Below are 25432 nucleotides of genomic sequence, written 5' to 3' on the forward strand. Positions count from 1 at the left end.
TAGGGCATATAAAATGTTACACTATAACTATAAGAATCAATCAGAGGAGGTTAGAAAGGATTGGGAAGAGAGACTATAAAGCAGTTTACAAGAGAACAGTGGGAGGACATATGTATAGCTCCCAAATTTTCAAGAAAGTGCAGAAGGTTTAGGACCTTTGCTTGGAAGTATTTGCATAGGTATTTTTATACTACAAGCAGACTTGAAAGAATATTTCCTCAGGTAGACAGCAAATATTGGAGTTGTGATGGTGAAGAAAGAGGTAATTGAGAACATTTGTTTGGGGAGTGTAATGAGTTGTTAGCATTAAAAACATCCCTACAGAGTACTCTTTCAAAAATATTGGGTGAGCAAATGGTTGTATCTAAGGAAGTGATTATTTTTAGTTGGGACCAGGGTTGCCAGATGTCCCTATTTGGGCAGGACTGTCCCGAGATCAGCAGCCTGATCCTGAGTCCCGCACTGCCGGTTTAAATCCCGGGCAGCCTCCACTTTGTTTTTTTTTTTTTTGATTGGCCCGTATACCGGTATACGGGCCAATAAAAAATTGCTAAACATGGAGCTTCTTGTGTTTAATGCGGAAGTTCCGCATTAAACACAAGAAGCTCCATGTTCAGCAATTTTTGATTGGCCCGTATGCTGGTATACGGGCCAATCAAAACATCACAAAACAGAGCTACTTCTGTTTAATGTGGAACTGCGATGTTCCGCATTAAACAGAAGTAGCTCCATGTTTAGAGATTTTTGATTTGGTATACGGGCCAATCAAAACATTGCAAAACAGAGCTACTTCTGTTTAATGCGGAACTGCGATGATTCGCATTAAAAAGAAGTAGCTCTGTGTTTATTTATTTTTGATTGGTCGCATTTTTAATCTTCATTTACAGTGAAAGACCTTTTTTTTTTTTTTTTTTTTTTTTTTTTGTAGTCTTCACTTTGTCCCTACCTGGCCAGTCGGAAAATCTGGCAACCCTCGTTGGGACATAAGATCTGAATTGCCTAGTCATTGTAAGGCCTTATAAGGTTTAATTCTGCTGGTGTCCAAAAAAGTAATTACTAGAAAATGGAAATCAAAGTTGATAACAACTATATTTGACATGTTGAGTATTATAAAAGAGATAAAAGAACTGTAAGAGAGATTTCTAGAAAAAAGGATGAAAATTACATAGAAATAAATGTCCCTTTGCAATTAGATTCCCACCCTGCTTCCCTGTTCTTGTTGTGGTATTAATCTTGGTGGCTTTGTAATTGCCCGCCACTACTGTAAATTTGTATTTGAATACTCCTCCTCGGGCCATCTCATTTGCTCACTCAACTGAGTACAGTGAGATCATATTTTGATTTCAGACACTCCTACCAGTCCCATCTCTTCAGTTCTATCCACTGTATACAAAGAGAGCATTTGGGAAGGACAACCGCTGTAGTCTTTTAATCGTGCTCTATTCCATCCCTCTCCTCTAACAAACATATATATATATATATATATATATATATATATATATATATATATATATATATATACTTTATTCAGCTGCTCTTACTGTAGCTGTCTTCTACCTTCTTTATTACCTTAGTTTGCTGTTCTGTGTGCTCTTAAGTGTTCAAGTGTTCTTATTCTGCACTTATTACTGTTTGTTAGTAGCATGATTAAATTTGTCTGCTATTCTAAATGTTTTAGTTTTAATTTTAGCACTTGTGCCAGTTATTTTACATTTATGGTTTTTGTGGACAAACCCTCATCAAACCCTGCTCTCCCTAAGCCCACCAAGTATTCAGAGCACTATGTCTGGACAATTCCCATCAGTTTCCCCTGCCAGTCTGGTCGACATGGGCATACTGAGACACTGTAGCAACTGCCTCATGTGGACAGTCCTTCTCCTAGCACATAGTTCTTCTACTTGCGAGAGTTTCATCTACATCAGTAAGCTGGAATCCATGCTGTCTCACACCACATTCAGTACTCCTGACAAAGAAGAGATTGCCAGCACACACACCATACCACCCACATCACAGAGTCCCACACCCACTTATGCAGGGGTCCTCAACAAAAACCTAAACAACAGAGACCTCAAAAACACACTCACAAACATTCCACACACAATGCCAATCACATAGCACAAATTGTCAACACACCAGTGTCTCACAAACACAGCCCAGTAGGCATAACTATAAACTAATGCAGCCCATAAGGCATAACAGTAAACCAAACATACTAGTCATTGACGATTCAGTAGTGAGACACATTGATGTACCCCTCACCAGGCTCAACAAGGAGAAGGTCAAGGTCAACTGTTTGTCAGGTGCCAAAATCTGCCACATCACGCACGCACTTAAGACTCTCCACAACAGGTACAACTATGACTCTGTCATTGACCATGTTGGTGTGAATGACTTCAGATGTACCTCCCTGGACTATATGAAGAGAGACGTGATTGAGCTCTCACAATATGCGCTCCAGGCAGGTGTGACCCTAGCCCTAAGCAGCATCCTACCTTCGCCAAGAATGATGCCACAATACCAATGAAAAATGATTGACTTCAACAATTGGCTTAGTTTCTGGTGTCTTTCCAAGGGGATCCAGTAACTGTCTGCCTGGGATGACATGGTTGACAGGCCTCATTGCTTTGCCAGAGATGCCCTCCACCTGTCACTCCTGGGGTTCCGGATGTTGGCCAAGGCTCTTGTCTCCCCCATTGTGCCTTTTTTAGGCTATGTACCAAAGACAAATCTTCCAACATGAAAGATCTGTCAAAAACCAAACTGAAGTTCATGCTGCTCAATGCTAGGAGCCTTAATCTGAAAATGCACTCACTGGAGGCTCTCTTCACACTGGAAGATGCCGATGTCCGTGCAGTCATGGAAACTTGGTTAAGGGATACGGAGTGCACCCCTGCCTTACCAGACTATACCTCATTCCACACTTTCCAAACCCCAAAATGAGGTCAGAAAGACTAAGGGTGGTGAAGTGTCTATCATCATTAGAGACAGGAACACCTCCAGACTAGTTTACCGGCATGATTCACTGGAATTACTCCAGGTGCAACTGACAGTTGGCAAGACACCAATCCAAGTTATAGCCAGCTGTAGACCCCCCCCTCCATGTCTCAAGACACCCACTCCTCCTACCTGGACCTACTTGACTCCATCAAGGTACCCCCTAACACCCTGATCCTTGGTGACTTCAACTACCCCACCATAGACTGGGTGAACTATTCCTGCACTAATGCACTCACCCAATGATTCCTTGATGCACTCTCCCAACGATTCCTTGACTTCATCATCTCTAACACACTAGACCAGCTGGTTTCATCCCCCACAAGGGGAGATAACATACTGGACTTGGTTCTCACCAACTTGGGTGATCACTGCACCACTCCCATAGTATGTTCTTCCCTGGTGAGATCAGATCATCAGTCCGTTTCATTTGAAGTTTCTATCCCACCCAACCCCTCCCCAGCCGTAACCAGGCTAAAAACTTCTCAAAAGCTGACTACACCCTCCTAAGGGAGGGTATCAGCAGCTTCACACCACCGCCCCCCTCAGAGAATGAAGACAACTATGCTGAACAGTGCACCAGTGTAGTATACAAGCACCTGTACAACTGCATGGACGCAGCCGTACCTAATAGAACTAATACCTGCTCCTCAAGGAAACACAAACTTGTCTGGTGGACATCCTCTATCAACAGCCATTACAACAAAAGGAAGAACCTGTTGTCCAAGGGTAAAAAGGAACAAACTCCAAATCAGAAACTCTCCCTCCTCTGCCTCAACAAGCGAATTAGATCACTAGTGAAAAACTCCAAAGCCAATTATGAGTTGAAACTAGCCTTCAAAGCAAAAGGAAACCACAAGTCCTTCTTCAGTTACCTTAGGAACCTCCATGGCAAAGTCCAAGTTTGTTCCGAATTAGTATTTAATGGTACCACTTACACTGATCCTGCCGACTTAGCCAACCTACTAGCTGATAGGTTCATCTCAAACTTCACCCCCTTATCTCCCCCCAAAAGGCCCAGTCAACATCCCTGATACTTGTCCCACACCTCACATCTCTGTAGAGCAAGTGTTAAAGGCCCTGTCCAAGGCAAAGAACACAGCTTCCATGGGACCTGATAATATCCCAAGCTGTATTCTGCACCATCTCCAGCAAGAATAAGCTTAACCACTGAGCATCCTATTCATCCACAGCCTAATTACAGGCATCATTCCAGCAGAGTGGAGAACTGCCAATGTCATTCCCTTGCACAAAGGTGGTGCCACTACTGACCCAGGAAACTATCGACCCATTATCTTGACAAGCCTTATCTGTAAAGCTATAAAGCATATTGTTATGGATCTCATAAACAAGGACATAGGCAATATCCAAACACTTGACCCCACCCAATTGAGATTCATCAGGGGCAGATCTTGCCTATTGAACCCAGTTGACTTCTTTGACACTGTTACCAAGGTCCTGAATGAGGGAAAGTCAGTGCATACAGCTTACCTTGACCTGGCCAAGGCCTTTGAAACAATCTCCAACTCGGGCATCATTGAAAAGCTAACACAACATGGTGTTAATCCCTGTCTCGTCAGATGAGTGGCCAACTGACTCACAGATAGGACCCACAAGGTCAAAATAGGTGCCACCACCTCAGACAGCAGACCTGTCACTAGTGGTGTTCCCCAGGGATCTGTCCTGGGACCCCTACTGTTTGGCATCTACTTCTCAGAGGTGCAGGCAAAGACCAAGGGCCTGTGGCTGACCAAGTTTGCGGATGACTGTATGTTGTGTGCTGTCATTGACTCCCTAAATGACATTAACATACTGCAAGAGGGTCTCACAGCTACAAATAACTGGTGCCAAAGTCATGGCCTTAAGTTAAATGCAAAAAAATGTATTATCATACCATTCAGCAAAAACATCGCCCCTGATTACTACATCAGTGACAACCCCCTAAGGACACAACCCATGGTGAGAGACCTGGGTACTCAGGGTGACAATAATCTGACATTCGACCATCATGTGGCGGCAGTGGTCAGAAAAGCCTTTTACTTGGTTCATCTCATAAATAAAGGGATTGCAGACAGAAAAAAGGAGATTATTACCTCTTTGTACTCCTCCCTCATTAGACCTATAATTGAGTATAACGCCTGGTTTGGTATGTACTTCTCCAAACACCTGCATTAACTGGAAAGGCCACAAAAATACCTCACAAAGAGAATCCATGGCCTTCAACACCTGTCTTATGCGGACAGGCTCAAATCACTGTTACTTTACTCGGTATCATACAGATTGCTCAGAGGGGATCTGTGTCTCGCCTACATGGCAATATTGGACCCTGCCCTACTAGAGATGCTGAATATCCATAAGTCTAACTCCTCTCGCATTACCTGCTCAATAGGCCGAAATCTAGTATGCAACATCAACAGATCCTGCTGGAGAGACAGGTTTGTCTCCCAGAAGCTGCCCCATCTCTGGAGTAGACTTCCCATACATGTCAAACAGACTACCTCGCTGACCCTCTTCAAATGCAACATTAATGAGTGGATGGGAAACCACACATTTGTCCCAGGGGTTCCACCTGCCCCTCATTGACAGGGGTGACAGGTGCTGACTGAGGTTTCTTTTTTGGGGATAAACTCTTGGCTAGGCTTGTAAGGGCCCCCAGGGCCATTAGCCTAGTAACCTCCTATGATCCTATGATCCTATGAACAGTACATGCAGAATAATGTTTGGGAGAAGGAGGAGGAGTGAGGTTTAAGGGAAGGCAAGAATTCAGCAATTTTATGTAATGTTAGACTGATAATAGTAGCAAAGAAAATATATCCAATGTATATTGTATTTAAATGGAAAATGTTAGAATGGCTTGTTTTCTTTTCTGATAATGTATGTTTGCCTATGTCTTAAGTGATAATTTAATAAAGGTGCTTAAAAAAGATTGTACATTGGTTTGACTACACATCGCTGTTTCTTCACAGCTACCACTCTTCCACAATCCACTAGGTTTTCATGTTTCACTTCTGCTTTTCTGGAAATGCCAAACTCTGCTGTAGCTGAGCAAAGATTTTAGTTACATTGCCTAATAGGGAGGAAATGCCAGCATAAAAAGAAACTTGTTCTTTGAGGGATTCCAAAAATTAAAAATGGATATTGGGTAAAATAAAATGAGTCTTTCAGTTTAAATCTTTGTTGTTTAGAATATCTCATATATAAGTATGAATTTGTTTTGCCGTCTGATTTTCTTATTTTTCAGTGCTGGTCTGTGGTAAATAAGCTCCCCAAATCAGGTACACATACACACACACACACACACACACACACACACACACACACACATGCACCACAAACCACCACTAGGTGTGATTGTCTTTACTGAACCTGACAGTCAGACTTTTATGAAGTGTGTATAAATTGTCCATAAGGAAAAAGTTTAGCATATTTTCAGGTTAAATTAAATAATGATATATTGAAGAAAAGACTGTTTCAGATGTAACCAGGAACCTATCCAAATTCAGCCCAGAAACTTTAAACACCCTCCTACAAACAGACTGGAGTGCCCTAAAAGTGCTGCTCTTAGACGAGGCAGTTGAACTCTTCAATACTACATTTTTAAATATTCTAAATAACTTAGCTCCTCTACGAGTAAAACAAATCAAAACTGGCTAACTAGAGCCACAAAAGAACTTATGACAAACAGAGATAGAGCATGGAAACTCTGGCATAAAACCAAAAATCCTGCTCCCCTCGTAGAATTTAAACAACTCCGAAATCAAGCCAAACACTTCATAGTCAGAGATGAGAAAAACTTCTACCTCACATCCCAAAACCAAAACAGAAACAACGCTAAGAAATGTTGGGGTACCGTCTCTAATTTACTGCATCCAGGTAACAAAAACAACCCATGCCCACATCCAGACAACCCCCCCAATGAAATAGCAACCCTCTTCAACACACACTTCATAGACACCACCTTCCCACAAACAAATTCTAAAGCCAGCAAACACACACTCATGTAACCTTCACACAACCACCCCAATGCTTGCTTTCCCTTCTCCCCTATCCCCATAGCTACCAGATAGTCTACCCCCAGATTACTTACAAATGTCATCAAAATCTATAGCGTAACCCATTAGCATATTTATCAACAGATCCCTCCAAGAGTCTTATGTACCTGTAATCTGGACAAAAGGCTACATACTCCTATTTCACAGAGATGTCCCTAACATAGATTTCACCAATTTCTGGCCATTTCTCCCCACTATCCAAAATCATGGAGAAATGCATCCACACTCAGCTCCTAAATTTCCTAAGAGAAAATAAGATATCATCCCCATCCCAACATGGATTCCGCCCATATCACAGTACGACCACTGCACTCCCTATCATTCATGGACACTGTGACCCAAGCAAGGGACACTGGAACAATTGCCTCCTCTCTTTTTCTGGACCTCTCCAAAGCCTTCAACACCATATTCCATCCCTTACTCCTGGCAAAGCTATCCAATCTGGGAATGTCTTAACTCTTAACTAGTTCTCTGATTATCTAACCAACAGACAGCAAGCCACTAAATGGCTCCACTCTTTCTCACCATTCCTCAATATACACACAGGAGTTCCCCAAGGTTCCATATTGGTACCTCTCCTTTTTAGCATATTCATTAATGACTTCCACTCCACCCTCCCCTTAAATCCTGTAATACAGTACACAGATGACTCGACCATTATCTGCATTACTGACTCTGCTGACGAACTCCTAGCTAGGACCCAGTATGCTTTCTCAATCACTGCGGAATGGATGAATAACAACCATCTAGCCCTTAACCCCAACAAAACTAACCTGCTTCTGTTCATCTCCAAAAAATCAACTCCCCTAAATAGAGCAGATTTTAATATATATTCACAAAACAAAACCTGCATTAGAGCAGTATCGCAAAGTAAACTTCTAGGAGTTATAATAGACGAACACTTAACCTTCGATCTATACATTCAAAACTGCATCAGAAAAAAAACATCAGAAACTAGGCACCCTCTATACACATAAAGTGTACCTCACACCCACCGCCAGACAAACCTTTGCGCTATCCTATTTGCTTCCTTCACTTTTATATAGTACCCATTTGTTCAGTAGCATTCAAAGCTCCTTAAAATCCAAGATCGAGTCCTGTTATAACAAATTTGCCAGGTTTCAATAAAACCACAACAGGCACCCAAAGAGGCAGAAGGTAATAATAAAATACGAGCCTGTAGGTGTAAGCAGCAGCAGGTTTAATCACATAAACGCCACACAATACAAAGCGTTTTCATCCACCAGACTTCCTCAGATGTAAAAATGAAAGAATGAAGGCTGTGCCTGCTTATATACCCCTCCCAATCCAATTAGTAGTTAAAACAATTGTTTAATTGACACCAATTAAATCCTGTAACTAAAATATTCGTGACAACCTACCAACTTGCCACAAATACAGATGAAAGTAGATAAAAACATGCACATTTTTTAAAAGAACTTTAAAATAAATATATAAATACTGAAACCATCACAATGTGTTGGACAGATAAATAAAATTGAATCAAAAACCAACAAAAGGAACTTGCAAAACAATATATATATACTTATTTTATAGTTTTGCAGCTCTCATTTTTAAAATAGGGGCAATGGATATGTATTCATTCAGCCCTGGGAATCTATTGGCTTCCAATAACGACTGTCAAAATATTTCTCTCACCTCTATCCTATTTTCCCACGGGCCTCCCCTCACATCACATTGCACCTTCTCTACAACAAAGAAGCCCCATTTTGCTTGGGGACATGTCAGTGTATGTTTAAACAAGGCATTTTTAATATCTTCGACTCTAATAGCATATAAATGCTCATAAATCCTCCTTTTGAGTTTACGAGTAGTTTTTCCAATGTAAAATGCACCACAGGTTTTACATAGGGCTAAATAAATCAAGCCTTCACTATTACAGTTGGAAAAACTACTACTCTGAATCTGATGGTCTCTTGACAGGATGTATACAGAATCCTAAGTATATATGGGCATTGGGCACATGCCCCACATTTGTAGGTTCCCAATTTCTTACATGAAACAATAGAACCATTATGCTCCAGCAAATCCTTGAGATTCCTGCCTTTTTTATATGTAAATCCTAGGGTGTTGGTAAACAAAACATCCAATTCTGAATAACACCTAAACCTGCTCCAGTGTTGAGTAATAATGTTTTTAACCCTAGAGGTATTCTGATTATAAAACATCACATAGTTACCCCCAAGGTATCTTGATTTCATCCCTGGTAACGTCACCCCTGGTTGTTGTGTGGTACCCTGCACATTTATTGGTACTATCACACTTGTATCTCCTGTTCCCAAAATAGGGGCAAACCTATCCTTTCTCCCACTCTTTACTTCCTCCAAAACCTCATCAATTAAATAGTTAGGATACTTCCTAGATATAAACATTTCTTTGACTCTCTGGCTTTCGTCTTCGAAGTCCGAGTCCAAAGAGGTCATCCTACAACTACGGACAAATTGTCCCTTGATAATACTTCTCTTCTGTTTAAACGGATGGGAACTGGTGAAATATAGGTACGAGTTAGAAAAGGTTTCCTTTCTATATACATTAGATGTAAACTTCTGCCCTAGGACGTCTTTTTTAATAGTGACGTCCAGAACGTTCATATAGTCATGTGTAATATGGGAAGTAAATTTCAAAAAATTAGTGGTATGGTTTAGATAGTCTATGAATTCTGTTAACTTATCCATACTACCTTTCCAAAAAATGCAAATATCATCCAGGTAACGTTTGTAATATACCCAATATTGTGCATATTCAGACTGGAACACAAACTTCTCTTCCCAAACCATGAGCACAATGTTGGCATAAGTAGGGGCACAACTTGCCCCCATGGCCACTCCCTGGATCTGTTTAAACAACTCACCCTCAAAAAATATAAAGTTGTGTTTCAATACCAAATCCATCAACTCTGTATAAACCAAAAAAGTATTGTGGTCAAGTTTTCCATGTTGGTGAATGGCATCCTGGAACCATTCTGACCCTGTAGAATGTGGGATCACATTAAATAAATCCTGAATATCAAGGGTTACAAATATTAAGGAATCTGAATACATGTTGCTATTAATGCTTCTCAAAAATTCCCAGGAGAAGTTTGCCAGGTTTGCTACCAACGAAACTTACTCCTCCCATCACTGCATCTCCCTACGTAAACTAAATGACTCGAACTTCCCCATCACCTAACCTACTTGCAGTTAACCACAGCTTACTATATCATTACCAAACCTTCCAATTGTCTATCCCTCACCTCTCTGTTTACTCTCCATAAGCCGTCCTGACAACGCAGATCTGAAAATCAATTCCTTCTAAAGGTGCAAATACCCAGTCTAGCAGTTGGTCAATCTCTCTACTCATGTACCATTGCTAAAACCTGGAATTCCCTACCCAGTTCTATCAGAACTATTTCCAATCACATATCCTTCAAAAAGTCTCTAAAACAGCATCTCTTAGCCCTATGGCAATGTACATGTGGCTACGACTACAGAGCATCTTCCCACATCTGATCTCACTAACTTTTTTCTCTCCTCTGCTTAACAGTTATGCAACTATCTCTTGCTGTCTTCACGCTACAGTGTCCAAAGCAGATGATATGTTGCACTTTGTATATTTTGTATATAATGTATACTGCCTTTGTTATTCTAGCTAGAAATTTATGATAAGATTGTATGCCTGTTTTTTAAGTTATCCAGCTGTGTATGTAGAAAATGTGATTGTATTTAAATTTCTTTTGTATGTGGAGCTTTTCTCAACAGGACTCCACTGAAAATGGGCACTTTTTGGCCCAGTGGACCATCCCGGTAAACAAATGCAAATAAATAAATAAATAATAATACTGAGTACAAATCACCATGTAAAATACACCCTTGTTTTTGTTTATTTACTTAATTTTGTTGACTCAATTAGTTCCATTAGGACATTGCTTTCTTAAGGCAGAATGAATTTCAAAGGAGCAGATGGAAACCTATGTATTTTAACAACTGTTTGCTACAGCATGTCTAGACAGAAGTCTACTTAAAAATATTAAATGAAAACAAAGTATGGCTACAGTGACAGCAGCCTGTATTTAGATTTGATTGTATTTTAGACTGCTGACACTCAAAAGGTGTTTGATTGACACCAGAGCTGTGTTTAATATTGCAGTTCTCTTCCCCATAAGGAAACTATGAAAAAGTTTGGAAATGCCCTAGTGGCAGTTTTTTGTTCGTCGTATGCAGTGCATGTAAGACTCAACTCCAGAGTAGTGCCTTTGTAGCACAAAATATATACTGCGATAGCAAACCCATTTTAGCCTCAGAACTAGTATTATTTGAGATAATTCCATATTACTGGATAAGAAAATACATTTGGAACATTGATATGTGAGCTCCTTTTAAAACGACTGCGGATTGTATTCCCAGAGGTATAAAACAAAAGCACTGAGGTACTTTTCTGTTAGCTATCTTGAGCTTGGGAAGGCTGCTGACTTACATATATCTGTAATTACCCTAAGTGTGAGAAAAAATTACTTGTATGTTTAACGTACATTAAGGCATAAGGCAGCTCGTGATGGTAGTTAATAGTTTACACAATTCAGTCCTACAGTCTCTTCTCTTGTCTGAGTGTTTACTTAGACAACTGCAGTTCATTACAGCCTGATGAATTTTCTCAAGATTATCTTGCCAAATTTCATAGTAGTTAGTGCCAGCCTCTAATTTTGTAAATCAGGAAATTTTTTTCTTAGTTTTTTTTTGTAAAGTTTATGACTGAATGACATGACTTTTGTATTCTTTTATTGTTAGAATAAATTTATGTATCAGATAAAGATCCATTAAGGGTATTGACTGAAATGTTCACCAAACTGTGTGCAAATGTAGAAAGTTTGTTTTTTACATATACATAAGCAGTGTAGATTGTGCCATGTTGGTCAGATTTATGGATACCAAGAGGGATATTTATATAGCATGGAGGGGGATAATGTCTGCTTAGGTAGTAGTAATGGAAGTGAATGGTTCTAGCACAGTGTAGTTGAAAATAGGTGGATTACATATTGTGTTGGGGTGTTGTGCATGCTAAGGGGGTTGTTGGTCAAATGTAGTTTGAACTTACTTTCATGAAGCACAGTCATTAGAAGTAGTTATCTATAATCAAGGGTTCTAGGGAAAATCTCTCCATCTAGATGTAATGGGGATAGTAATTCAATCTGCTTTGTGTTTCACAGCAAGTGGTTTGGGATTGTAACTTTCCAATGTATGTATGCATGCATGTTTAGGCTTTTGGCGGGGTCGTTATATTTGTTTTCTGACCTGTCTGACTTTTCAGCTTATATGACTACCCTTTCATTCCCTCTGTCTCACAGGTCCATGCATTCCATATCATCTGATGAGGTCCTTTCTGGGGTGATACCCTCATTTATTTTATTTACCCTTTGTTGACCAGGTTAGTCCCACTAGGCTAGTGAATTCTTGTCAGGGGAGATCCAAGGTGGAATTTATGCTACTACGGGAAATTTCGCCAGGGCATTGGGAAACTTCTCCTGTTGTTTTCGATAGATGCCATGGGATCTTTCACGTCCACTTAAATTCCCACCAGCTCAAAAAGACTGGACCTTTATTTTATATCTCATCTGAAGGACAGCACATCCAGGAGTACAGCATCCCTTAATACAGCACTGAGGTATCAAAAATTTTAAAAAATTATGCTGAAGTGAGAAAGTCAGTGCCAGGCTACTAGCCTCCTGGGGACTGGAATTTTTCTGTTATTCCCTAACTCCCTTTTCCATGCAGTGTGAAGTGCAGAGCATGTAATACTGGGTGCACACATGCTTCTTTCCATGATTTATGCCACATTGCACTTTTCTCCCCAGGTAGGCCGCTGTGGTGCAGTGGTTAGCGTTGTCGCCTCACAGCAAGAGGTTCTCCTGTTTGATTCTCTGCCTTCTGTGTGGAGTCTGCATGTCCTCCCCACAGTCGAGTGACGTTTAAAGACATGCAGGTAGGTGTGTGCATGAGTGGGTGTGCCTTCTTTGAAGGTTGGGCATCAGGCTGGCAACTCAGCACCATAAAAAATCCACCGCTCATCATTAGCGGACCGCTGTGGCGACCCCTAACCGGGAAAAGCCGAAAGAGACATTGCACTTTTCTCCCAGGTAGTGTTCACCTGCACCAAGGAATATGAGAAGTTCCTGCAAGGGAAGGATTCTCACCTCCTTACAAGAAGGAGAGCTGCCTTGAGCTCTGTAGGTCCACGTCATCCCTGTCCTTTCCTCTGGCCACGTATGTTAAATGAATCTAGGGCATTCACAATGCATTCTAGCACCTTGCCCCTCTACCAATGGACCAGGCATTCTTTTTCCCCCTTTAACTTTTCTTGGTGTGTGTCACTTAGTTTCAGTCATGACATTTAGAGTGATATATTTCTAATACTGAGCCTTCTTCAGTCCGTCGGTCACTTCAGAGCAGTGTACACGGAAACAAATTCTTAAAAATGATCAGATATAGCAATCAGTCAAGTTTATTGTTCATATAAATAAGAAGTGTACAAACACGTTTACTATGAAGAGAGTGCAATAAAAAGGGCAAAAGGAGGAGCACAAAAATGTTAAAAATTACAGAAAAATAATCTGAACTATAAATGTTATATGATGTAACAAATAAATAAACTAGAATTATTCTATCTTCTGAACACATAAAGTCATGACCCATGAAGTGCTGGTTTTCAAAATGAAAATGCTAAAAAATGAATGCTATGCTATATTGCATCCGATAAAATGTGGACAGAGTTCAAGAACCATGACGTCATTAACCATTCATTAACATAATGCAAGAAATGGCTAATTGAGACACAAATGCGTACAGAACAAATCATAAACTGCCCAGAAGTGAGTGTCAAGAGATATTCTGAACTATGGTAGCCTGCCGAGACAAGATGCTCCAGCAATGGCTGATAGAAATCTGTGGGCATCATATAAGAAGGTGCCTGTCAGACTGGTAGTCAGGAAAAGCTCCATAATAAAAACAAACAAAGCTGAATAAAAACTAATCTACACCACCATTCCAAACCACCGTGATGATTTGGCAGCATGATTAAAGAACTGCTAAACTGACAATCATTGCTCATGACAGCTCACTGTTCCCCAGCTGTTAAATGATACCAAGGCACATGTTGTCAGCAAATCAGATCTAAACACAGGAAACTAGTTGTCATAGTCATTGTCAGAAGAGAAAGCCCTAGTACTCTGAAGCCTCAATGAAAAATAGGCAATATGCCCCAGGTGGCTGCCAAAATTGATGATCAACCATATTATCAGGTTACCGCTGTAAGGTCTTATAGGTGATCAGTCAAGTAAAGTTCTACAGAAAGACAGACAAAAAAAGCAGTTAATTTACTGGTATTACTAAAGAATCCTTAAAACTTCAGCTAAAGTACCCAAGAAAGACTTCTATTATAAAAAAATGAATGGTTTGATTCTGTGTCCGCACTCTGTTTCATAATTCCTCCCCTCATCGTCTAGAACATTCTGTAATGAGTGGCTACACCTTCGCTGTCTGCCTTGCATGTATTTTATTACTGCTGTATATCCGTCAAGTATAAATTGCACTGTTATCAGTTATGGTGTGTTGTGAGGGGGCATGAAATGAAGATGATTGGACTGCAGATCCCCACTGTCAAATATTTTTAGTGTCTGGAGGATTTCTGAGGGAACCTTTTAAGGGATCAATGGCTAAAAAGAACTAATGAAGTTATGATAAGCATAAAACAAAAGCACCAACCTTTTAATAAAATGTTGTGACATGAATAATTAATTAATTAATTACAATCAAGGAAAAACCTTGAATCAAAAGAAAGGTTTACACATTTTTCTTTTAGAAAGTGCAGTCAAGATAGAAAATAAATGCATCAGACAAAAAAAACAAACAAACAAAAAAAAACAAAACAAAAACAAAGGTGAGGCTAGCACTGGTGATAATGCAGAAACATGTGCCTTAAGAGTTCTTCAGCTGAAGCTCTCAACTTGGCCTCAGAAAAATTATCTTCAATAAGTCCCAACAATGGTCTGAAACATAGAGAGGGAGCTGGGGGCTAGTAGTCTGAGTAGCAATTTTAAAGATAGCAGCCATGGCTTCAAATTCAGCCCATGGAGGCTTCTCTGTAAGCATTTCTACAACAGTGCAGCCAGCACTCCAGATATCTGCTTTCCTACTATAGCCCTCTCCACTAATAACTTCAAGACTCATCCAGTAGGGGGTCCCTATAACAGACTTAATGCCTGTTCCTGACAGACGTATTGTCTGTAAACTCCAGAACCACAAATAAAAAAATAGATAAAAATCCACAACGTTGCCAGAAAACTGATAAAATATTTATTAAACAATGTCCAACACACTTACAACAGATAGTGTGTTGGTTATTGTTTAATAAATATGTTATCAGTTTGCTGAAAATATTGTCTGTAAACGTTTGCTTGCAGCAGTCTCCCAGTTTCACATTGCATGCTGCATCCCTCAAAGTATTTGCTCCTTTCATATCTCTATGTACAATCATGTTACTGTGCAAATAATGTAGTCCTTCTAAAATCTGTCATGTGAACCTTCAAATCACATTCTCTGTAAGTGCACCATAGGATTTTAACTGGACCTTAAGCAGCTTAGTATATTTTTAATTATTGTAACAATTGTTATATTGACTACTGGGGCTATGCTGGTGAATTACTTTCATGTGCTTAAGGTGAAGTTGTCCTTTAATGTTATATTTACTTGACTTAGTTACAACATTCAGTTGAGTGGGGCTTTTTTTAATCTTTTCTTTTATTATTATTTTGCTTAACAGCAGATCTGCATTTAGTGAGTGTGAAATGGCATCCATTTGCTTTTTTTTTTCAGTCCTTGCATCCTATTTTGAAATGGGCTTTCCTTGTACTTTAATACCCTGCTGGAGAACGTTTGTTCTCCATTAGGGTTGACAGTATAGATTTAGCCCATTGTCTAAGTGTAAGTCTTCTTAACATACTTAAATAGCTCATGTAGTTAAAAAATCTTATCTGTAAAATACAATCATGTCAACATGGCAGCCCTGATCGGGGCATTTTGTGCTATAACCAATCAGAACATAATATCACAGTAAAGATCAATATGTCACGACTTGGTTGTTTTTTTTTCAATTTTTTTTGGATCCAGTTTAATTTCAAAGATTATTAAACAATCAGTGGACAAAGCAATTTTTAATTTATAAAAAGTGCTCAGTTTGACATAGTCTCCCAGTGGTGTGGTGTGATGTATGTTTTGTTGTTTTCATGTAGTAGGATTTGGTTGCAGAACGACAGAACAATGAACTCATTCCTGAGTGGTTGTCATTTAACCATTTGTTTTTCATCTGGTGCCTTTGAAATGCTTAATTAATATTTGTGAGGGAATGTCGCATCCAGTTGTTAGTCTATGTATAAACACTGTGCAAATGAGCTACTTACAAATCTGAACTGTTGACACTGTGTCAGATTATTAAGTTTGTTAATTTTAGCAAGTTTAGTCTATTTAATTTACTAATTATTGCACGTTATTAATGTATTTCATAATATTAAAGTAATTTGTTTTCTTGCTTGTGTATGCCATTGTTAGTAATTTCATTATATAAGCTTTCTCTTAGCAACAGTATACCTTATTGTCTATTGCTTTACAGTAGTGTAACCCTTAGGGTATTATTAGCTGGCTTCATTCTCTAGCCAGGAACTGTGTTGCTCACATACTGCCTAGGATTCAGAAAGATCCTCACATCAAGTGGGTCAGAACTGTATTCTGATGAAGTCTATAGTACACTGGATGAAACTGCACAATACCTTACTAAACTTTGTGGATTATTAGCTTATCTGGTCGCCTTTCTTTCCAGTTTCGTGACTTTCCATTCTTTAGTTTGTTCTGTGGCTCATTTATGTCAGCAGATAAAATGCTTATTGATAGATGCTTACTTAAATACTATTTCTAGCTAGCATTCGAATCTTCTGTGGTGGCACTGCTATCTAAACTGTTCTCACTAAGTGAGCATGTTAGATAACCTGCTTAGCCCTATGTGGAGAAAACAGCTCTGCAGGAATCTTGAACTCCCAGCCCTCAGGCCTCATACCAGCATAAATCTATTTTTTAGATGCTACTACACTAAAGAAAAAGGCCCCCTGGAAGAATGACCAGCACTGGAAAGACTGAAGGCACAATTTACTAATCCAAAACACGAGTCCTTAAATTGCAAGTAAAAAAGCACATAAACACCCTGTTTCCCAACACATTTTCATCTTAAAACAGACTTCCGCAGATGTAGATCATGGATAAAACACTATATTTAAATACCCTATGTAGTTAAACAAACTTTCTTTGGTTGCAATTTATTTTTTGGCACTTGGACTTCTCATTTTTTTGTTATATGCCACTACACTACATACCTAGCTGCACTTTTTTTTGTTTTTATGGCCCCTACCTGAGTGAATTAGTCCTCATACAACCCTTATGGTTAAATGAATACAGAAAATGGTGTTGCACTCAAAATTAAAAGCTTTGTAAAAAAAATATAAGAAAATTGTTTGCTCTACATTTTCTGCTGTTGCTATGTATTGAGTAGGGTGCCTTCACTTTCCTTTTTGCATTTACAGGCAGTCACGTGCTTGATGTAATCACTGTTCACAACCACTGAGTAGAAAACAGAACAAGTCTACTAATTTACTAATGCTGTGTCACGGATAATCCACACAAAGAAAAGGGACACATCAGATCCTCTGAATAGTCTGCCTTGGCCTGCTCACGTGGGAGTTAAAATTGATGATGCTACTGGATATATGGCATGACCTGTACTCTAGAAACTAGACTGATACTGATAAAACACAGTCATGTGGTGTGAGGTGTGATCTGCACATACTGGTGCTGATCTGACACAATTTCTGTAAACTTTTTTTAGATAATCAACATTGTCATTAGCATAAACATTCCAGTGGAAGTTATAACAGACTTAACTTTACATTGTAATGCTCATTAGCTAAAACAATATTTTTATTTATAGTTGAATCCCATATTAGTATGGCTGAGAATAGCCCCTTCACATAGAAAGTAAATAGAGTTAATTAACAAAAGCTGTGGTATAATATATAATAGAAAACAATATAACAATATAATATCATATAATAAGAAGGCTTGGAAATCATATTTTTATTTCCATATAATGTGTCTAGTGTCCTGTCCAAATTCCCCCTTCATGAAATAAAGAAGCACCTTATTTGTCTCCTAAAATAGGCTATGGTGGGATCATGTCATTCACCAGTAGAAAATAAATTATAGCACACTTCGACACATTATTACTGAACAATGTGGACTCTGCCTGAATTAATTTTACTCTTGTATTATACCACAGTAATATTCACAAAACAGTCATATTCCTGAAAAAAAACAGCCTATTTCAAGAATATCTATCTGTATATATGTATATGGATCCCCTTCAGAAACACGAAAACCCACTTACCCAAATCCAAATGACCGAGATGAAAAAACAGACATCCAGGAAGACCGACCATCCAGAACACCGACAAATCGCTTGAGAGATACAAGAGTTTGCCAAGTTTTATGCAGGTACAGCACAAAAAAAGAAGGAAAATCAGATATGTTTCTGTAACGTTATTTTTGAGAACACATCTGATTTTTCTATTTTGCACTGTCCCTCTGTAGCATATTCCACTAGAAAAGGCTTGTTGCTGGATAGTACTTTAGCGGCCATATTTTTTATATCAGTATATGCCTGATTTACAATGGGCACACTGGTTGAGCTGTCCAATCAGCATGCTCAATTTTGAATAACAATGACATGTAACTGTATAATAGTTGCTAATAAAATGTGCACTTTCATTTGCAGCTTTTGTTTGACTTGAAGCTGTATGTCTGGAATGTTTAGGTATGTGTATTTAGTTACTAAACGAACATATGCCTCCAAGATACTTGTGAATTGTAACTGTAAACTTTTTTGTTTATGTTGCTGTTTGTAAAAATATAATCACTTTTATATAGGTGAAGCAAGAAGAAAGTTGCATGAAAGACTACACAAATATTAGTGTGCAATTAAAAAAATCCAAGCTGGAGTATGTATCATATAAAGACTTGCTTATGCATAATGGATTCAGCAGTTCACCTACTAGATGTTGCTCATCTTTTTATTAGAGAAGGAGAAATATTGTTTTTGAAACTAAAGAATATTACATGAAAATTTCAGAATTTACTCCTGGGCTAAATAAGATCATTAGTGTAAAGCCTTTTCTAAAAGGAGAGCACTAAAACATTAGCCTTGTTAATTTGTGTGTGTGTGTGTGTGTGTGTGTGTGTGTGTGTGTGTGTGTGTGTGTGTGTGTGTGTGTGTGTGTGTGTGTTAATTGATTCCAGAATATGCTTATTTGTATGAAAAGGTTTCCGTAACAGTCTGACATTTTTAATGAAAACATTTGATGTTTTCATTTGGGGCAGTAAAACAGTTTTCTGGAGTTACTATGAGTGTGACCCACACATAGCTATTTTGGAAGTATGTACCTACTTTTGGACTTGATTTACCCCTTCATATGCTGTATCTATTTTGGATGTCCTTTCTTAATCTCAAGCTTAGCATATCCCTTGACATGATTTTCTGAATCATGCCCCCTACTCATTATACAAGATTTCAAAGCTATTTAATAAACAGGAAACTTGACAGCATCATTAACATATTGGTGGCACCAATAATTTAAGGAAAGAGAACCCAGCTTTTACATCTCCCATTTTCAGATGCAAAACTAAGCGACTTTCTGAGGTAGAGTTTCCAACTTTTACACTGTGTCTTTTATAATTATATTTGTGAGTCATTTTTGTCAGTCAGTTTTTTAAACTTCTGCTGCTAAGTAGTATCCCACAGTCCTACTGGAAGTGGAAAAATGTATGAGCTTTTTGATATTCAAATTTTAAGCTAATTAGGAACCCAGATATTTTAGTTGGATATACCTACTTTTCAGGAGCCTTTATAGATATTTTTAGTGTGTGAAGGTTGAGAGGTATGGTGTGACTGTAGTTTTTGTTTATTTAAGTATGATTATTTGAATAACATGCAAGATGCAGTACGGCAAGTGGTGAAGGAGGCTGATTCCCAAGGTACTGCCTCCAAGTGGCAAGGTATACATTCTTAAACAGACAGAAGAGTGGGGTAAAAGAATGTCAATGTGTCCCTGGGCCTAGAGCAGAGTGACCCTGAATAGTTAGATCACACAGGCATGAGTAAAGTCAATTGAGTGTAGAATGGGCAAACAGTAGACATCTGAGTGAAAGTTCTCAGTTCCCAGATAGGCTTCCTTTATATTATTAATAGATGGTTAGGTTGTGCTGGTCTTTATAAATCTTGCATAAGTTTTTCATGACTAATGAAAGGAGTTTATTCCTGAAATATTTCACTGTTTTAAATTTGTTTTTTTATTACACTTTATATTCTTTGTATTATTTTCCAGTGAGCCATGATTTCTGTATAGCCAGGTGTTTTTGGCATCTAGGGAATAAGGTTGTAGTTAGAATTGTTTAGTTTCCTCCCTTGCATTTCTCCCCCTCTACTGTTTATGTCCACATGATGATGCAGTCTTGAGAACTGAAGGCATTATGGTTATTATTGGATGTTAGTACTTGTTTTCTAATGAACAGCACAAACACCCTGGCACTTGGCAATCCAGTAGCAGGCAAAAGAAAAAATCGAAGTAAACTTAAAAAACTCCAAAACACTTTTAATTTAAAACAAATAAACGTGGTTTGGTGCTTTCATCAGTATACTGACATCTTCAGAACCACAAAACAAAGTAAAAACTAGTTTAAATACGTTTTAAGTAAATGAACCCCACCCCCAATGATAAACCAATCAATGTGTAATAGACCAACCTCTAATAAAAGTAACATGCACAACTAAATGTTGGTTAAGAACAGCAATGTAAGAAAAAAAAACATTTAAAGCACTAAATGCCAGTAAAAATATATAACTATGTACAAGTTTGTTAAAAAATCAAAAAAATCTCAAACCGTATTGTGTCTTCTTTTAAGTTCACTGGTGATGGAAACACTTTCGTTTAAGCCTGGGGAATTGGTGGCATTTAATCTTAGTTGTCACACCATTTCCCTATGCATCATTAAATTTTCCAGTGACCACAAAAAGGGCCACTGTGAACCTGCTCCAACACTAGAAACTTAAACTTGTCAAAACCATCACAAACCATAGAATGGCGTGACAGTGCACTTTTATTGTCAAGTTTCTAGATGCTATATATGTGTTGGTAAATTCTACAGTTTAACCCATTAATCGGCTTGCCAATGTAGAAAGCCTGGCAGGACTGACATATAGCAAGGTACACTACTCTCTCAGAGAAACAATTAAATTTACTTCCACAAAGCCATTTTTTGGCCACACTGTGCAACCATCCACCATAGTTATCTTCAATAAATCTGCACTGTCTGTATCTCCCACATTTTACAGTGGCCGGCCAAATACCCCCATTCTCCTGTGGTTTCCTCTCCAGCAAATCTTTGAAGTTATATAAAACTTGGCATAGACTCTCCGATAGATCTTGTGTTTTTGTCACAATTAAACAAAAAACAGTTTTTTGTAATAATATTTTCAATACCCTTTACATCAAGAGTATAGTGCAAAATCATATTGTTACAAAAGTTGGTTGTTTTTACAATATTATTATCATTGCACAACCCGGCTGTACTTGCCTACCCTTTCAGCTTTAATGACTTTGTGGGTACTTTCCAAAAGATGGTTGGGAAAGCCCCTCAAGAAACATGTTGCTTATTGTTTCAACTTCCCTCATATACCAGCCATCGTTAGATGAAAGCCTAGAGGCTCATATAAATTGTCTTTTTATGGCTGGGATGACAACTGGAATAAAACAAAAAAGAGTTGCAGTAAGTAGGTTTTCGATACAGGCGAGTCTCCAGTCCTGCATCTTGTGACCACAAAATTTTTATATCTAAAAAATTAACCTCATGGAAGCTTACTTGATGTGTAAATTTTAGAAAGTCAGTGTCCATGCAACAGGGTAAAACATTCTTCTAACTGCACAGTGTCCCCTTGCCAAACCAACAGCAAATCATCTAAAATATCCCTTACAGAACTTAAACAAGGGAATGTTAAACAAAATAGACAGTTCCCATTTCAATAGAACCTAAACAGCCCCCATAGCAACACCTGTGACTTGCTTGTAATATTCACCGTCAAACCCCTCTTCATGTGGTATATAAGAAAAAAGATTTTTAAAATCACAGGTAACAAGCACAGTGTCTGAGTCAAAGCAAACATCTCTAAGTTTGTCCAACAAGTCCCAGGAATCTTTAAGTATGTGCTTAAACCTGGGAAATAAGTACTTTAACTTGTTGCCAATAAATTTTGCCATGGATTCTATCATGGATCCTGCTAAGGCTATGATTGGCCTTAATGGAGGGTCCTGTGTGTTTGAGTGTATTTTTGGAATCCCAAAAATAGGTGGAATAATGGGATCCTGTACTTTTAAAATCCAAACAAGTCAGAATTAAGCTGTTTAAAGAGAAGAAACTCCTCCAATGCCACCCTGATGCCCCTATAAGCTATGTTGATCTTGTTAAGGGACACAGGGCAGTATGTTTCCATGTCACATAAAAGGTTCAACATGCATCCATTGTAGTCCATGTTGTACATAATGACAAGACCCCCCCCCTTTATCTGGTTTCATGCACCTAATTTCCCTGTTGTTCACCATTGAATTTAAAATGTGTCTTTCTTCATTGTTCAAGTTGTAAAATTGATGGTTACATTTGCTGTCCAGTAAGGCACGAATCTCTTTTTCACATATTTTTTCATAAAGGTGAATAACAGGGTATACGGGGGTTGCAAGACTTTTTCTTTTGCAGTTTGTAATATTCTCATCACAGGTACTTTGCCTGTATAATAGTTGCAAATTACTTTTACGGTAAAGATTTTTAAATCCAACAGGGAATGGTCATGTTTTCTAATGGTTACACTTCCCCGGTGGATTCGAGCACTCACTAAGCTTCCTTACATAGGTTCATAGGTAAGTATTAGCACAAGCTGCTCTTGTAGGCCATTGTAAGCCTAGCCAGTTTTCCTTTTTCTGCTTGAATTAACCTATCCCATTTGGTTAGAGATTGGCCACACCCATTCCATTGTTGATAATTATATATTACCCCTAATAAGAATAACTGGGATCATACCACAGATAATTTGAGGGGACCCATGCATGGGATAAAGCATTTAGGAGCTGCCTCTGTCCATTAGTAGTACAGGTGGTAGTCCTGGGATAAATGTTATGTTTTCCATCCATGGATCTAAGCTGTGCTTGAAAACAGACAGGAATGAACTTTGTTTAATGCTGATGGGGAGTATGTTCCATAGCAGTGGTATCCTTGCAAAGTATACTTGTCCCTCCAAAACATTCTGTCGATGTTGCAAAAGAGGTTTAGATCCCTAGACAGAGTATTTATAATGCCATTTGACTTGCTGATTTGCAATAACTCCATCAGTAATAAGTCAGAGGCTGCCTTGTATGCCAGGCATAGGTCACCTGTTAGCAGTCTGTAGGATACTGACTATAGTGACAGGGCTTTGAGGCGGTCCATGTAGGATATGTTGTTTAGGCCTTGTATCCTTTTAGTAAGGTATCTCTGTAGCTATTCCAGTTCTTGCATGTGTCTGGACAGATACATGCCAGAAGGGGCATTATATTCAATGACTGGCCTAATGAGCGCTGAGTAAAGGGGACTATTACATCCCTAGATTTGGACACAATCCCTTTGTTTATAAGCTGTGCAATATAGGACTTACTGTTTTCTCGCACCGCTCACTGCCCCTTAGTTCATCTGTTACTACTTACTCCAGGCCCCTCCCACTTTTGTTCTTGCTGCTGCTTCCTGTTCGGCTATCTACTCCTCTTCTGATCCTTTATTTATTTATTTTTTTTTGCTTATGCATTATTTTGCATTTTTGCATTGGGTTTAAGCTGCCATGTTTTAAACCATTCGGCCAATCATACCAAGTCTTTTTCCGTCTTTCCTTATTCTTCTTATGAACCGACCATCCTGCGCAACTTCACGTCACCAGGTAAAAGGCAGCCTTTTCCTTCAAACCTTCTGCAGTTTCACTTACATAAGACATTGATTGCAAGCAGTTCCATTACTGACCCTAGTGGTACTACACATAAATTATCCTTCCATTTGAGTAAACCGCATTTATTATTTACTGTCTGACTAATTTTTAGGAAGTATTTTACCCATGCTACACCTCCTGATCTACTTCAAGTCAGTATAGTTTATTTATTAGCATTTTATGCAGTATCATATGAAATACTTTATTAAAGTTTAAGAGGTTCCATTAGTACCTAAGTTTCTGATCCAGTACTCTGATATGTTAGTCAGAGAACTCTTCTAAGATTTGATTTGTGTCTCATTCATGCTGTGAATCTATGTTGCTTATGTAATCCACCGGTTTGCAGATGTTTCAGAATTATTTCCTTCAACGCTAACTTTGTAATCTCCCTATAGCAACAGTCAGATTGACTGAGAAGTAACTTCTACCTACTGTCTTACCTTGCTGTTATGAAGCAGATTATCAACTGCCCTCCTTTGGACCTGGTCATAGACAGTAATCAAGTGGAGGTTGGGAATCTTAAACCGATATTTGTGTGACACATCAGTTTATAGCTCATTACCTTTATTATTAGATTATCCTACTAACCAAAGTAAGCTGATGTACTAAGCCACTCTAGTGGCAAAGTGGGATAGAGCCCTGACTATGACCCAGGCAACCCAGGTTCGATTAGTGGCTCAGGCAACTGACAGAGTAGCAGGGAGGGATGGGCATTTCCATCCTGGAGGGCATTCATCCATGGGGCTGCATACGGGAGTATGTGGTCCAAAAGGGGAACTGTCCATAGATATATGTCAACATGTACAGGGGAGAGAAACAGGGAAAGTGGGTAGGTCATACATAAAAAAAACTGGCTAGAAGATGAACAGCAAACCCCACAGGATGCCCTTATGTTCCTCACTGGATTCAGCTGAAAATCAGACATTAGACCAGGGGTGAATTCAAGTGCCCGTAAGCCCAAAGGAGGATGGGGCATATTCAGGCATTAGACCAAGGGTGAATTTGAGCACCAGTAAGCCCAGAAGAGGATATGGGGCAGTAGGACACCTGTCAGAATGACAGTTAGGGAGGGAGAACAGAAAGCTGATGTACTAGTCAGTAAAATGGCTCTACCATATCTTTTGTTCAGGCTAATGAAATAATGCATGCTAGTAAACAGTAACACTCTTTGAAAAGCAGAGGAACAGAGTAAAGCAAATTCTAAATAATCATATCACAATACAGATGTTTAGTTTAAGAAT

At 38.8% G+C, this 25432-nt stretch overlaps 1 protein-coding gene across 1 annotated transcript in view; it reads left to right on the forward strand.

Moving 5' to 3' along the window:
* Positions 1–25432, forward strand: part of RHBDL3 (rhomboid like 3) — a 951138-nt gene that overhangs the window by 402692 nt on the left and 523014 nt on the right. The window lies entirely within an intron of this gene.

The sequence above is a fragment of the Protopterus annectens genome, chromosome 4.part0 (assembly GCF_019279795.1).
Source record: "Protopterus annectens isolate FY-2018-M chromosome 4.part0, PAN1.0, whole genome shotgun sequence".
NCBI lineage: Eukaryota > Metazoa > Chordata > Ceratodontiformes > Protopteridae > Protopterus > Protopterus annectens.